General features: G+C 37.0%; 1 protein-coding gene and 1 long non-coding RNA gene across 3 annotated transcripts in view; one reads left to right on the top strand and one right to left on the bottom strand.

The window, feature by feature from the left end:
• Positions 1 to 59: 59 nt before the first annotated feature.
• LOC114939806 (uncharacterized) lies at positions 60 to 914 on the bottom strand. Of its 2 annotated transcripts, none has more exons than XR_003821337.1 (3): positions 713 to 914; positions 578 to 640; positions 60 to 518 (listed from the first exon to the last, which is right to left on the bottom strand). It is a non-coding gene; the product is annotated as an uncharacterized LOC114939806 (long non-coding RNA). The 2 variants fall into 2 exon arrangements; XR_003821338.1 differs by having other exon boundaries at positions 782 to 914.
• Positions 915 to 1,498: 584 nt separating this feature from the next.
• Positions 1,499 to 13,830, top strand: part of LOC114935434 (uncharacterized) — a 214,888-nt gene continuing 202,556 nt past the window's right edge. Inside the window, exon 1 of the mRNA XM_085487165.1 lies at positions 1,499 to 1,664. The gene's annotated coding sequence lies outside the window, so the exon portion shown is untranslated. The remainder of the gene's footprint in view (positions 1,665 to 13,830) is intronic.

Genomic DNA, 13,830 nt, shown 5'->3' with positions numbered 1-13,830 from the left:
ATTATTTAAAAAAAACGATAAAAGTTAGTATGTAATTCTTTTAATTAATTTGTGTTCACATTTTAACAGAAAATCTTATACGTAATAAAAGAAATTAAAAGAAAATTCTATATTTAATCTAATCTTAATGATCTTTATTTAACGATAACATAACTCCTAAGATGGTACTTATATCTATCTACATCTAATAATATTTATTACATATATCATTGCAACTAGCTTTTGCTGATGTTTCTACATTTTTATTCAGAAAATATGATCGAGCATACGATGTCTCAAATTGTAGAATGATAATCTAATCATTAAAAATAGGCGTACAAAATAGATGTTACGTGCAAAATAAAATTATGGATTGCAAAATAAAATTTTATCAATATTCGTCAAGACTGTACAATATTTTTTTAATTTTTTCTCTTTCAATAAACTTACTTGTTCATTGTATGCATTTTTCATATTCAAATTTTTCGTCTTCTCCAATATTTGAATATATATTCGTCTTGTTTCAAATACAAACTTTTCTAAAGATTATAAGCAAAATAATAATCTAACAGAGTTTATTTGTATATTAAATACTCACTGATAGAGCCATTCTGTAGAATCCGTTACTTTAATGAGCACACAATTTTCCAGTTTAATATTACTGTAATAATTAATTTGATTAGTGTATATATATATATCTTATCAAATATTGATATCGCTGTTCAACGCTTACTTTTACATGCCCAGAGTTGAAACTGTCTTTGCACATTTCACATTAATTAATATTTTTTCGTCAACTTACTTCTAACATTTTATAGCTATTCTCTTCGTCTTCGTAGTTTGCTTTTCCTCTAATTACTGTATTATGAGCGAAATATCGTTAGAAATGCTTGAAAACGTGATTGACCAATCAAAACAAATAAATAAAAATTTCTTTTTCCCGATTGGTTAATGCAATGCTTCAAAGCATCTGAAGCGTCTCCCGGGCCAGCTTCAGATGCGAGTGAATCGAGAGTAATCGATACCTGATTGCTGCGCTGTGATTGGTCCGCTACTTCGATAGTGCGATATTGCGATTCTCGAAGTGCGCCCACTGATATATTTTGAATCGCATCCATTCCCAAGTATATGTTTATCACGAGAGTCACGTAGTCGCGATCCGCTCCGTATTTTTCGCGAATATCACTGTTCAGGAGTGATTCGCGCGCGAATATCCGTCTCACGAGTGCTCCGTAAAGCTGCCGGGAGTTCGCGGCAGTGTATTGAGTGCCGCGCACAATCACGATCGCCGCAATATAAAGCAATATCGCGACTATCGGAGTATCGGAGGTCTCATTGATCCATTATGGCGGATCGATTTCTCTCGAATCCGTTTCCCACCATTTCGACTAAGAGTCTTGCGCGCGAATATTTGTCTCGCGAGTGTTTCGGAAAGTATCGGCAGTTCGTTGTAGTATGTTAAATGCCGTGTATATATATATATATATATATATATATATATATATATATATATAGTAACGATCGCTTCAATAACGCGATATCGCGATATCGGATCGATGAGAATTTTGTCCCGCGAATATATATTTACACCGCCGGTGTTTTGTATAAGTGTTGAGAGTTTGTCGTGCAGTTTATTTTAATAAATGCGCGATATCGGCGATCTGCGAATCAACGAATCTTCGCAGGTATTTAAGTATATTTGCATATTATTGTTTTGTAATTGAATGCATATTTTGTCGATGATCTCCCCCCTTCCCCAACCCTTGTTACTCGAACATTGGCTCCATCTCAGTCGATAAATGCAGTTTGTATTTATTACTTGCTCATGGTAAATCTATTCTTATTTATCCTTAGGTGATAATCATAAAATTATGATAACTAATTTGTCGATAATTAACCTATCGCAATTTTGATTACCTAAGGCAGGACGCCCGAGTCTGTGATAATGCATATGCTTTTAATGTATGCATTCTTGAATTGATTTGTGATCAAATATTAATTCAAAAATTCTTTTGTCAAATTTTTATAATTCAAATATATAGTTTAAATAATAAAAAAAGTAATAATACATTTCTCTTCCATTTTATTGTACCATTTTAAAAATATAACAATATAATATTAATTGATAATTACTATATTAATATGTTAAGTATTAATTTTTTTTTACATTTTTAAATATTTATGTTTACTATTCTTCTCTATATTTCCGCTATTTAATTAGAACGTTCAAGGTGATATGAAACGTTTGTCAAAGCGCGATCATTATAACGCGATGACATCAAATCGTTGCGAACAAATTAAATGAGCAATTAGTCGCGCGAATATAATGAATCATATATAAAGTGAAGCAAATGCTTTGAACAATATTCGTAACCTATTATTAAAATGTAGCTTTTATGTGTAATTAAATGTAAAAAATAATTATGTAATAATATAATGTAAAATCTTTCTATAAGCTTCAAAAGAGAACAATAAGTAATAAATTACTATAAATAATAATTTGATAATCAAGGCAAAATATTTTTGAAATATGTTTAATGTTTAAATTTTTAAAAGATATGGGCATTACCTAATTTAAATTTTAACAGATAAAAATTATTTTCATAGCTGGTAGGAAATATTGTGTTAATCAAATATGTCTATTTTTTATTGTATTTTTTATTGTACTTGACACGCTATATGAAATTATTTTATATATATTATAATATAATTCGATTTTTGCGCATAATTCTTATAAATTTTTCCAAGCATTAAAAAGTAATACAACTGTTTTTGAAAAATCGGATTTAATGTTGATTGCGAATTTATTTCGGATTTATCTACCGTGTTTGTTGTGTAATGCTATGATTATTATTATTCTTTATTACCTGTCAAATGTTATAACAAGCTATACGAAGCACAACAGATCAATTAATAATTTAATCTTTACATATAAACTGTTGGTTTACGCGGCATTGTATATATTTTGGATTATTGCCCAATAGCACGGATCAAATAATTTTTGTTGCAATATAAATACGCATCACATTACTTTATACAGAAAATCCCGTATTATATATACATTGATAATATTAGAAATCAAATCAGTAATAATGGTTATTATATCAATATCGGAATATTAATATCTTTTGTGCACTGAATGAGAAAATGAAATTTCGAATATAAAATTATAAATGTAATTAATAGTTTTTGAATATCTAAACAAAACTAACTCCTGATTTATGTTTAGATGAGTGTTGTTTTAATTATTGTTTTAAAAGTTCTGTTTTAGAAATTGTTATTTTTAAAAAAATTTAAAATATGATGAAGAGCTTGAATATTAGAATACACCTTAGAAATAATTGATTCACAAAAAGAAATCAAGTTTAATTTAATAATAACTCGTCTTTAAATTAATTGAATTTAATTACTTATCGATTAGTTGCCAGTGCCAGTCGATTATTTATACGTATATCGTCTACTTGTAATATGTTGATAAAAATAAGAAATCGATAGAGTTTTAGAGACAACGGTGCGCCTTTAATTGATAACCCGATTAATTATGCATTCGGATTTCGAGCGCAACACCACTTGGTCAGCTCAAACAAGAGTGGCAAGCCGTCCGGAATGTGGCATGCAAAGTGCAGCTTGCGTGTGAAACGGCTGTGACCTAACGTAGCTTTCGCTAAAAGCGCTTAAATTTATAATGGTCCGTTGTTATCGGTCGGTCGTTCGCAAACAGCGCGACAGATCGAATTTAAGGATATTCCGAAAGAGATTTCGTTTACGTGAAAAAATGTTCCGCCTCGTATTTATTGGAATTCATTGCCACAATTTGTGATGATTGCCACTTTTTCTTGTATTATATCTCTATTGATTTAAGATTATATATGTGATATGATTGACATTTGCTCTGAAATACTTATCATGTTTTTGTACATATATATGTAAACAACTAAAGGTGAGTTTTTTTCGAAAAATCTTTATTTAATAATATGGAAATGCATTTATGATGTCATATATAAGTATCTAACAAAACATACGATAGTCTTCTATCATTTTTATTAAGATTTACTTTGCTCTTTATTGTGTATTTTATGCTTGAGAACTTGTACTCGGGAGGGCAAACGATATGATTTAACAATAAGACCTAACTCTGAAAAGCGAAGTCTATTCGCACGCCTTTTTCGTCAGTTCACCGCGATATTATAATGGGAAAAGAAATTTTATATAGGACTTCAGTACTTTAATATTATATATAGGAAGTTATATAACTGTGATTCGAGAGAGAAAGAGATGTATTAAGGCGCGAAAAATTGTAAAGAAATTCGACGGTCGTCGAGGGAGTAGCAACTTCTCGCAAAACCGCGACTTCAACAGGAGAGGTCGTTAACGACACCCCGTGCGGCTTTAAGAACTAATATTTCCATCATTGTTAGCTTTTATGACGCGCCGGAGTCGCGGCTCGTATCGTTCGCTTCTAAAGAAAACGTGCGTCATTGTCAAGATTGTGTTCGGACGGGTTGGCCTGAATACATAATATTTTATCATAATACTTACAAGAGCTTTTAGCGAAAATGTGCGTATGCACGTAAGTAGAAAGTATTAAAAATTATATTCTATAATTACAGATCAATTTTTCTCAAATAAAAAAAATCAGTTTAGATCAAATTGAAAGAAGGAAGAGTATCGGAATATTCTATAATTTGCTTTTTTCTATAAATTTAAAATATATTCTAATAAAACATTTATAATTATTATAATTTATATGTTGCAAATTAATAAAAAACGCGAAATATTTTGCAAGTAACTATTTAGATCAAATAAAAGAACATATATTAACGTTTAACTGACAAAATAAAGATACAACAGCTGATAAATTTTGTAGAAAGCAATTTCGCGTATTAGCAGGCTATTCGTAGCACGTGGATACGAGACTCAATGTAGAAAGCTCGTAGGTGAGATCGTTAGCGCAAAGGGTGTGACTTGGCATTGTGTCCCGAAGTATGTCTTAAGTGTTAGTTTATTGTTACCCGCACCCGGTGGGCAGACTGTCCTTACATATTTAAGACAACCCATTAGCGTCTAGTGACGCTTACATTGCGAAACGTCGCGAAGTACGGTCTTATGTTACATCTTCGTCCAATTTCGATAGACTATATGTATAGGACGCATAACAGAACGCACATTCGGCATAATTACGCACTGACAGCCATGTAGCAAGTCGCATGATTGATGATTATCCTTCGATCCAATCAATCAATTCAACTTCGCGGAATGTAGGCAATTTCATGCTTATCGATAATTGATTCTCTTAAAGCGAGGTACTTAATTAATTAATTTAATACAAGACACTTGCATACGAAAATAAAAGAAATATAAAAATATTAATCTTTCCAAGTATTTAATAATTATTAAGTTTAAATTATTAAATAAATTATAACTATTATAATTACAATTAATAATTTGAATTCAAATTTATTTTTCTTTGCATACAATTATTATATCTGTTCAAAGTTGTATTATTAATTGCACAGGAGGATATTTTATATATAATTTATTCTGACATATTTAAAGCACATTCTCATGACTTTTTCGGGATATTTAAAACATATTAAATTAATAAAGATACGAGAAACGCCAGTCATTACATACAATCTTTTTTATTTTTTAATTAATTTAATTTATAGAAATTTAGGTTTATCTTGCTGCTCGTAATTGAAGGAAAAATTTGTCATCAAAAGGATTATTTTTCGTGGCAGCTTTGCAAATAAATCTCGCGATCTCATTGCAAATCAGGATCATCGTAGCGGTAATCTTCGCGACCGAGAATGCGCGGTAGGCGGACTCATTAAACTTTTCGTCGTTTCGTCCTTCGGAGAATCGTGTCGGGAGTAACGGCTCCCACGGGAACAGCAGTGTGGCGCGATTATACAGACCGCTCCTTTTCCGGAGGAGAGGGAAAGGATTATACGACCACGTAAAGAAGAAGGGTTAAAACGGCATATCCTTGCTCTTTCTCTCTCTCTCTCTCTCTCTTTCCCTTTATTCTGTCTCGTTCTCTTTTTCTCTTTCTCTGCTCGCAGAGAGAGAATTCGAATGAGGGAGGACTCGCGCGCGAGAGGAAGAGCCGAGGAGAAAACGAGAGAGGATCATCTCGCTCGAGACTCCCCCTTCTTCGTCGACAAGCCATCCCGTTTGTTGCCTTTGTCGCGACCGTCCGCCGGGCCCAATCGCACGAAATTAATGTCTCGCCATTATTAGCAGAAGTTAGCCGACTGCGAAGAAGTTGCCACGCCACGGGTGTACTTTCGGGCGACGGTAGGCAGGGGGATAAAAATAGAGAGTCGAGTGGAGTTATAACTTCTGGCCTCTGATCGCGTTCCTGTCGCACCATGCTTCTTCGTTAATGCAATTGCCTGTCGGCGAGAGGTCCTCGGATTAGATGACACACGAGACTCGCGTCTTCCCTTCGACCAACGCTGTTTTTATCCTGGTCGAATGTGCCTTTAAAGCTGTATCACGCAATCGTAAAAAGAAATAGAAAAATATAAATGCAAAGAGAAAATGTTTTCTTTTACAATTTTTTATATTTAATTTTTCTTTAAAACTCTTATGTCATTTGAGAATTATAGAAATCAGTATACATCGATATTTTATGCAATAATGTTTTTTTAGTTGGGAAAAGATCTCTGATACGTGACAGAGCTTTTAAGATTTCTCGTCACGACAAGAGATATGTGATGCTGTGCTTACTCGATATTATCTGTATCAATTCCAAGCGCGGAAGTGCTTACATGATATAATATCCTCTAACGTAATGTAATGCTCTCGTAGATGAAAAAATAATTGTTCGAGTGTCGTAATTAAAGCACGAGGCTTGGAAAACGTCTCACTCGCCCCTTCGTGGTGGATAATAGAGCGAGAACCAGTCGTTACCATAAATTCTTAATCCGAATCGACGGTAAAACTGAAAGTTAACCAAGTTCGGTACCATTAGCCGTAACAATGCCCGCAGTAAGTTCTTACGGTAACGATGCTGTAACGACGGTTTCCGGAGCGTGGCAATTTCTCGCGATAAAGTTACCGATGGGACCTACAAGAATTAAACTCGCCCGAAGGGGTAGATCGGCGACGGTGCAGCGAGCGTCAAATAGGTATTAAATTTTAAAGTCCGTTATACAATGGCAATCTCTCGTTTAATTGTCCGATGGAGGAATTGTCAGTTTGGAGTTAAAAAAAATAAAAACAGTTATCTTTTAATATATATCTCTATTATTGAATCTCTATTATTAAATTTTTGAATATGGTATTTTCGTAATTTATCGGAAAAGTTATATGAGCGTACGAAAATATATATGTGCTCGAATATATAAGCTAGTTCGTTATTGACGGCGAATAGAAAATTATTCTATACTTGAAACAAAAATTAATTATAGAAAAAATATATTGTACATCTCTTGAATAATGATAATTAAAAATCGGTCTGTAGTAGTTGGCGAGGATTTTCGTCACAGAAGCGCGAAATATATCATATCCAGATTCAACGGAACGATCGCGGATACCATTCGCGAAGAGTCCGAATTGAGGCAAATTACCCAGCGCAAATTAGTCAAAACTAACAAAGGGATTTCGGCGACCCGCGCGGCATTCGGCGTTTGCAATCGCAGCTGAATCGCGATCGCGTAATTCTGCAAACGGGGCGATTCTCGAGCCTTCGGACAAAAGATGTAATAATTCTGCCCCTGTGTTTTCCACTGCCACCTTCCTACATCCCTCTCCTTCGCGTCGCCTCCCTCCGACCGCCGTCATTCTGACCCGCGACGTTTCTCCGACCCTCGCGAGAAACCCTTTGTTTGCAAGACAAACAAGAATCGTTTGCTCGCAAGAGTCAGCGGTGGTGGAGGTTGAAAGACCGATTCTCGGGAGAGGACGGAATTTTAATTACGGGGAATATTACCTGAGAGGCCGCGAATAATTGCATTAGCCGATTTTGGAATAAGGAACTGGCGAAGATTCGATTCTCTCGTGACACGAGCCGTACATTATATATATGCTGGATATTCGATATTGCACAGTCGATCAAAATATTTATTTATGACGAAAATATTTTTTTATACGTTCGATGCGGGTTAAATATGTAGGCGAAAAATATCTGCGCGCTCGTGATGAATGAATTCGTTTGTTTTTAATATATCAACGACGCGAAATGTCGCCGATAAGCCGGTTGAACGATATCGTAAACATTTTAATTAAAGCTGGCGAAGGATATTTAATTTCGAATAATTAATGGTCGTCCGTCGAAATTCATGCGTCCCCGACAAAAGCCATCGCCCTCTCGATTACTCTTGATTTTCATTACACGAGTCAACAGCCACGAGGCTGACGGCTATTAAGCGCCTTTTTTTTCTCGTCCCCTACTGCTCCGAAACGAACTTATGGATTCTCAGCGAAAACGCCAGAGATTCAACACGATTCGCGACACATTTTGTTCCGCGCTATTGTAAAGGTCTTATTCGAGTTTTTGATTAAACCGTAAAACAATGTGCTTTGTGATAAAGGTATTTCTTGTGTGGTCAAACATTATTCGATATAGCGTATATGCGGAAACACTGTTTCTTAATTAATTTCACATTAAAAAACAATTCGACACAGATATAAAGGACAGTTTTTGCGTGTACGAAAATTTTTCCAACTCCTATGAAAAATATATTAAATCCCATAGTCGATTACGATGCTTTTGATATAATTGTATTATAAATTGCTTTATTATCATCGTTTACCTTTTTGCTATTCGTTGCTGTCTGGAAAATATGCGTACAGTTTTATGCTTACCGTAAAAGGTCGCGCATACGTGATTTGACAAAAGGACGTTACGACGTTACGTCGTCGATCCTTTCATCGTATTTATGCCGCCGTGAAACGCGATTTCGCGGCCGGGCCGGCTGAAAGATGAACAGAAGAGCGCGAGCGATGAGACGCGAGACGATGAGGAGAGACGAGAACGAGGAGAGGTGAGGGGTGCGTTTTCGAACCGCGCGCCAATTTTCTTTGAACAACAGCGGCGTCTCGCTCGCGCGCGGACAATGCATAGCGGATTCAATAAAACCGCAACAATAAGGGTGAAAACTGCGAGGCTGGTGCGCGCCCAACGAGGAATAGCGACAGGAGGCCGGAACGACGGGGGAGGGAAGAAAGGGAGGGCGGGAAAGGGCTACGGCGAGTTGTACCGGCGCGAGAATGGGAAAGCGGAGGGTAATTTGAATGAAGAGACAAGAGACAATGCGTGGGCGAAGCAGCCCAGAACAGAACGGGGCGGAGAGGAAGTATTCTAATGGTTAGGCAGGAGAAGAAAAGAGGGGAGGATAGGATGGGTGAAAACAACCGCGGAATCAAATTAGAGACAACGGCGTAGTAGGGCAAAAGGGTGGAAAGGCTGGGGGTAGTGCGGTATACGGCGGGGTAATTATATTTACAAGTGGCAGTTCTCGAAAACAAAAGACCTCAAGATTGCTCGATTCATTCGAGAACTCCCGCGGAAGAACTCGCTCTCTCCTTTCTTCTTCTTTTCTTCTTCTTCTTCTTCTTCTTCTTCTTCTTCTTCTTCTTCGTTTTCTTCTCTCCGTGTCATCCCTTTTGACGAGAGAAGTCGTCATTGTCATCGTGTAGCCGCAAGTCTGTCTAATGTCACGCAAAGAGAGTGAATGAGATCGGCGGATGATCAGATATAAGACTGATTAAAATACTAAATCAAATCAAATCTCAGAGATCTCGCAGTCACGTCTTGCCGTTACACTTTGTAATTTTAAGTCGTGTAACATATATAAGCGCAAGTAATCTAATCTTTTATCCTCATTTATGTGAATATTTAAGGAGACAGATCGTGCAGGCTTGCTGGATGTCGAAAATTATATGTATTAAGTCCAGGATTTGATTAGTAAATAAGATTTACGTGGGTAATTATTCTTACCATTTTCGTGAATTCTAACTCCAAATTCCTAAAATAATTTGCGTGAAATTGACTCGGTCGACTTTATCTAAATCGAATAGAACAATAGAGCTAAGATTAATCTTAGTTATATCGTTTAGAAACGAATTCTTGTAATCTAATTCTTTTGTATTGTTATATCAGGATAGAAATACATATTTACCAGAAATTTATTCTAGTATTTTTTTTTATTAAAAGATGTAAAAATACTCTTCTTTTCGATATGATGTAATACGTTCTCTTCTGTTTTTCACTCTTTTTTTACGCTTCTTCTCCATCTGCAGTACCAGTTAAGTGATTTATGTCTAAATTGAGTTACGAGTCGCGCGATTGAAAAAGCGCTCACTTCTTGCCAAGGGAAAAGAAGGAATGAAGATAGGTAACGAGTTCTTTCGCCTCATGATTTTTCAAAGGCTTCTTCGTCTTTCTCGCATCGAAACCTTTGAACTTCCTCGAGCGCCTTTCGCGTTGCGGTCGAGATTCTTTCCCTTTCGCGAAAGGCTATAAAGCAATTAAGTGGTATTTATTCGCCTAGTTCCGTTGAGATTATTTCAGCCTCGCGTGCGGCAACTCGGGTTAATCAAATTACCCTCTATGGAAACGGCGCGACTACTTAGAACAGCTTTTTTTAGCGGCTCGATATTCGCATTTCTTTTCGCGAAAAAGGCTTTTCTCCTCTCGCGAGAATCGAGTACGAGAGAAAAATGGTGAGTTTTGAGGCTTCCGATACTTTGTTCTGCGATAAATTGTTCCCTCGTATTTTTCAGCTTTGTTTTAAAACTCACGATTCAACTTTTGTTTCCATCACAGAAATTGAAACAACTATATTTTATCAAACACGCACGATGGGCCTTTTTATTTGTTCCGCTTCAAAGTACTAGTAGGATATATTCGTCGTTTATCGCAAAATCATCGTGGAAAAACATCTGGCCAGAATCTCGCCGATTTTCATCGTCCTTTTTAAATTCACCCTTTTCTGTTACCTAGGAGTGAGACGACAGTCGCAGGGAAATTGTTTGTCCGACTGACGACATTTTCCCTTCGCTCCTACCACCCTCGCGCAAGATAGACGACCCTTTTCACATATTTTCATATATACATACATACATATATATTCCGCCCCGCGGGCGGGACAAAGCAAAATGAAAAGATAGTTCGGATGCTTTGACTTCCGTTTACGTATGCATACTTTCGCGCGCGCGTTGTACCGTTGTTACGTTATTCGCCTCTCTATAGACGGCGAACAATATCGATTGCGAGACACACGTAAGATCGCCACTTGCCTTTCTTTTCTGTTTGAAAACTGGACAAAGCAACGCGACAGAGGAATCTTTATTCAAAAATCTATGGGTAAATTCTTCAAATACGTCAGTATCGATTATTTCGATCAATCGTTTATACACGTATAGGTGTACATATATATATATATATATATTTTTTTTTTAATACGCGTACACGTGTCGATCATTAGACTCGCGTATATATAAATTTCACTGCCGCGTGAAATAAAATTTATTTGGCATTTTTGTGGTAAAATTTATTTAACAGCCCCACGCCAATTAATAATAAAATCTGGGCAACGCGCGAATTAATTGCGACTGATGCCTAAGTCGTGGCAGCCAGTCGTTATCGGTCGTATGACAAAACGGGGGCGCGAACGAATAAAAGGGCTTTACCGGCGCGCGGAAACGCGGAAAAGCAGCAAAAGAGCTCGGACATTTGACGCGGCCGGGCACTCTCCCTCTTCCCTTCCCCGTCTGTCGCGTCGCGCCGCGACGCGGCGTTATGGAATTTTTGCGGAACGGCTTTTTTTAATTGATGCAATTCAAACCAGCCGGGGCAGCGCGTCTGGCGAGCTCGTAAAACTTTTCGTCGCCTTTCGCGCACTTTCGCCGCACGCGAATTCGAAGTTCCGGCTTTTTCCTCTCTTCGCCACCAATCCTTCGTCCTCATCACGGAAAAACACTCGCCGAGGGCACTCCTGGGACGCATCAAGCTTCCTAGGAATTGCTCTCCGTCGTCCGGAATTATGCCGTCGTCCTTAAAGCGAGTAACCCTAAGCGCGCTCGTAATCTCGCTCGCGGGAAATCTCACGCGAATGAGACGGTGGATATCGCTTTGACATACATATCCGATTTCTCGTAGAAAATTGATCCGATTGATATTTATTATATTTTTCTTATTGTGTTTATTTTTTTATTACACTCTATTTGTAACCTTCCATAATAATCTGTTGCATTTCTTTTATTGTGATCGATTTTTTATTAAATGTATTACGTGTAATCCTGTCGCGATGAATGCATCCCGATTTCGCATGCATTTGCATATATTTAGTTTAAAGAATGAAGCATAAAGTTGCGTTTCCAAATATGCGATATCAGTGTGAAGTTTCCGGTATTAACGAGAAGCGGTGCCCCACAACCGAGTTCCGTTCTTCTCTTCCCTTTTCGCTCGCTCTTGGCATAATGAAAAGCTTAGCAGTTGGTTTAACTTGGCCGAGGATTAAGTTTACCTCGTTTCAAGGGTGCCAGAGCAGCGTGGAATTTCTATCTCTTATTTTTCCATCTCTTCGCCCCGGCGCTGGAAAAGAGCGCGCGGTAGGTATTTCTTAATTAGCAGCAAGTATCTCGTCCGACGGAAGTTGCCTTATTAATTAATATTTCAGAAGATAGAGACACGAGAGAGGAAGGGAAAGAGAGAGAGAGAGAGAGAGAGAGGAGGAAAGAAAACATACACGAGGGGAGAAGGAGTGAATAAAAAGATAAAGATATTTTCTATGAAACGTGACTTTCGCTTATACGATTTAGCGGTTGAGATAAATATTATTTATTGAAGTAAAAAAGAACGCTGTACAACTATATGGAGCATGTATAATCGTGAAATGCAATGAATAATTATAGAATTCTGTGCCACACACAAGTAGGGAGGAAGGCGGAGGAAAAGTGAGATTAAATCGTATGTTATATAACTAAAATTAAATATTAAGCTGAAATGTCGCGTGATGTTGAGAAACATAGAGATATGTTAATTTAAATTTAAACTTAAGAAATGTTCTAAGAAAATTACAAAGCCGCGGTGATAACCTAAATTAAACAGTTTTACTTTCTTATCCTGTGGTATCGGTTATAATATAAATAACAATAATTATTAGGTAATTTTTTATATATGTACGTATCTGTTGAACGTATTAGATCCTAAGATTTTTTAGTATAATTTTATTATTTCGGTTTATTTTCGCACAGCTTTATAGTCTTTTTACAAGTTTGATGTTACGTGAATAAAGAGACTATCTTATCATTTACACGTCATTCGGGATCGAATCGAGACTATCCAGCAAGACATTTTCGCCACATTGTTTCGGTTACTCATGACGGTCGCTTAATACGACCGTTAACGAGGCCGCGGAGATAAATTCGCGTTCGTAGTTTCGAGAAGTGTCATTAACGAAAGGGTCGAATGTGCCTAGTGGTATCGCCTGGGTCGAGTACGCTCGAGAAGGAGCAGTAAAACTCAAAGAAAAGAGGCAGGATCGGGACGAGAAAGAGGGCAACTAAATAATACGGCCTCGGCGGACATTCGAGAGGTTAACGTCGCGAGAACGAGAGGACGTTAAAAAAGTAGAAAAAGGGGAAGAAAAAATATAGAATAACGCGTCGCGCGCGAGACGTTTTAATAAACCGAGTTGGCCAATCAAAGTGGGAGTTAAGAAGCTTTCTTGTTTTTTAACGGTCGTTTTTACGTCCGCTTAAATCATGTGCCGCTGCGAAATGATGGGGCGAGAAAGAAAAGAATTCCGGGATTCAGAAAGACGCGAAGAGAAAGATTTTTACGAGTGAATGACGATGAGAAAAGAAAGGGAACGGATATTCACGCGGACAAGTCGA

Source organism: Nylanderia fulva, unplaced genomic scaffold (assembly GCF_048542155.1).
Source record: "Nylanderia fulva isolate GAGA-0341 unplaced genomic scaffold, ASM4854215v1 Scaffold50, whole genome shotgun sequence".
NCBI classification, from domain to species: domain Eukaryota; kingdom Metazoa; phylum Arthropoda; class Insecta; order Hymenoptera; family Formicidae; genus Nylanderia; species Nylanderia fulva.
This window is presented reverse-complemented; position numbering and strand designations above follow the sequence as displayed.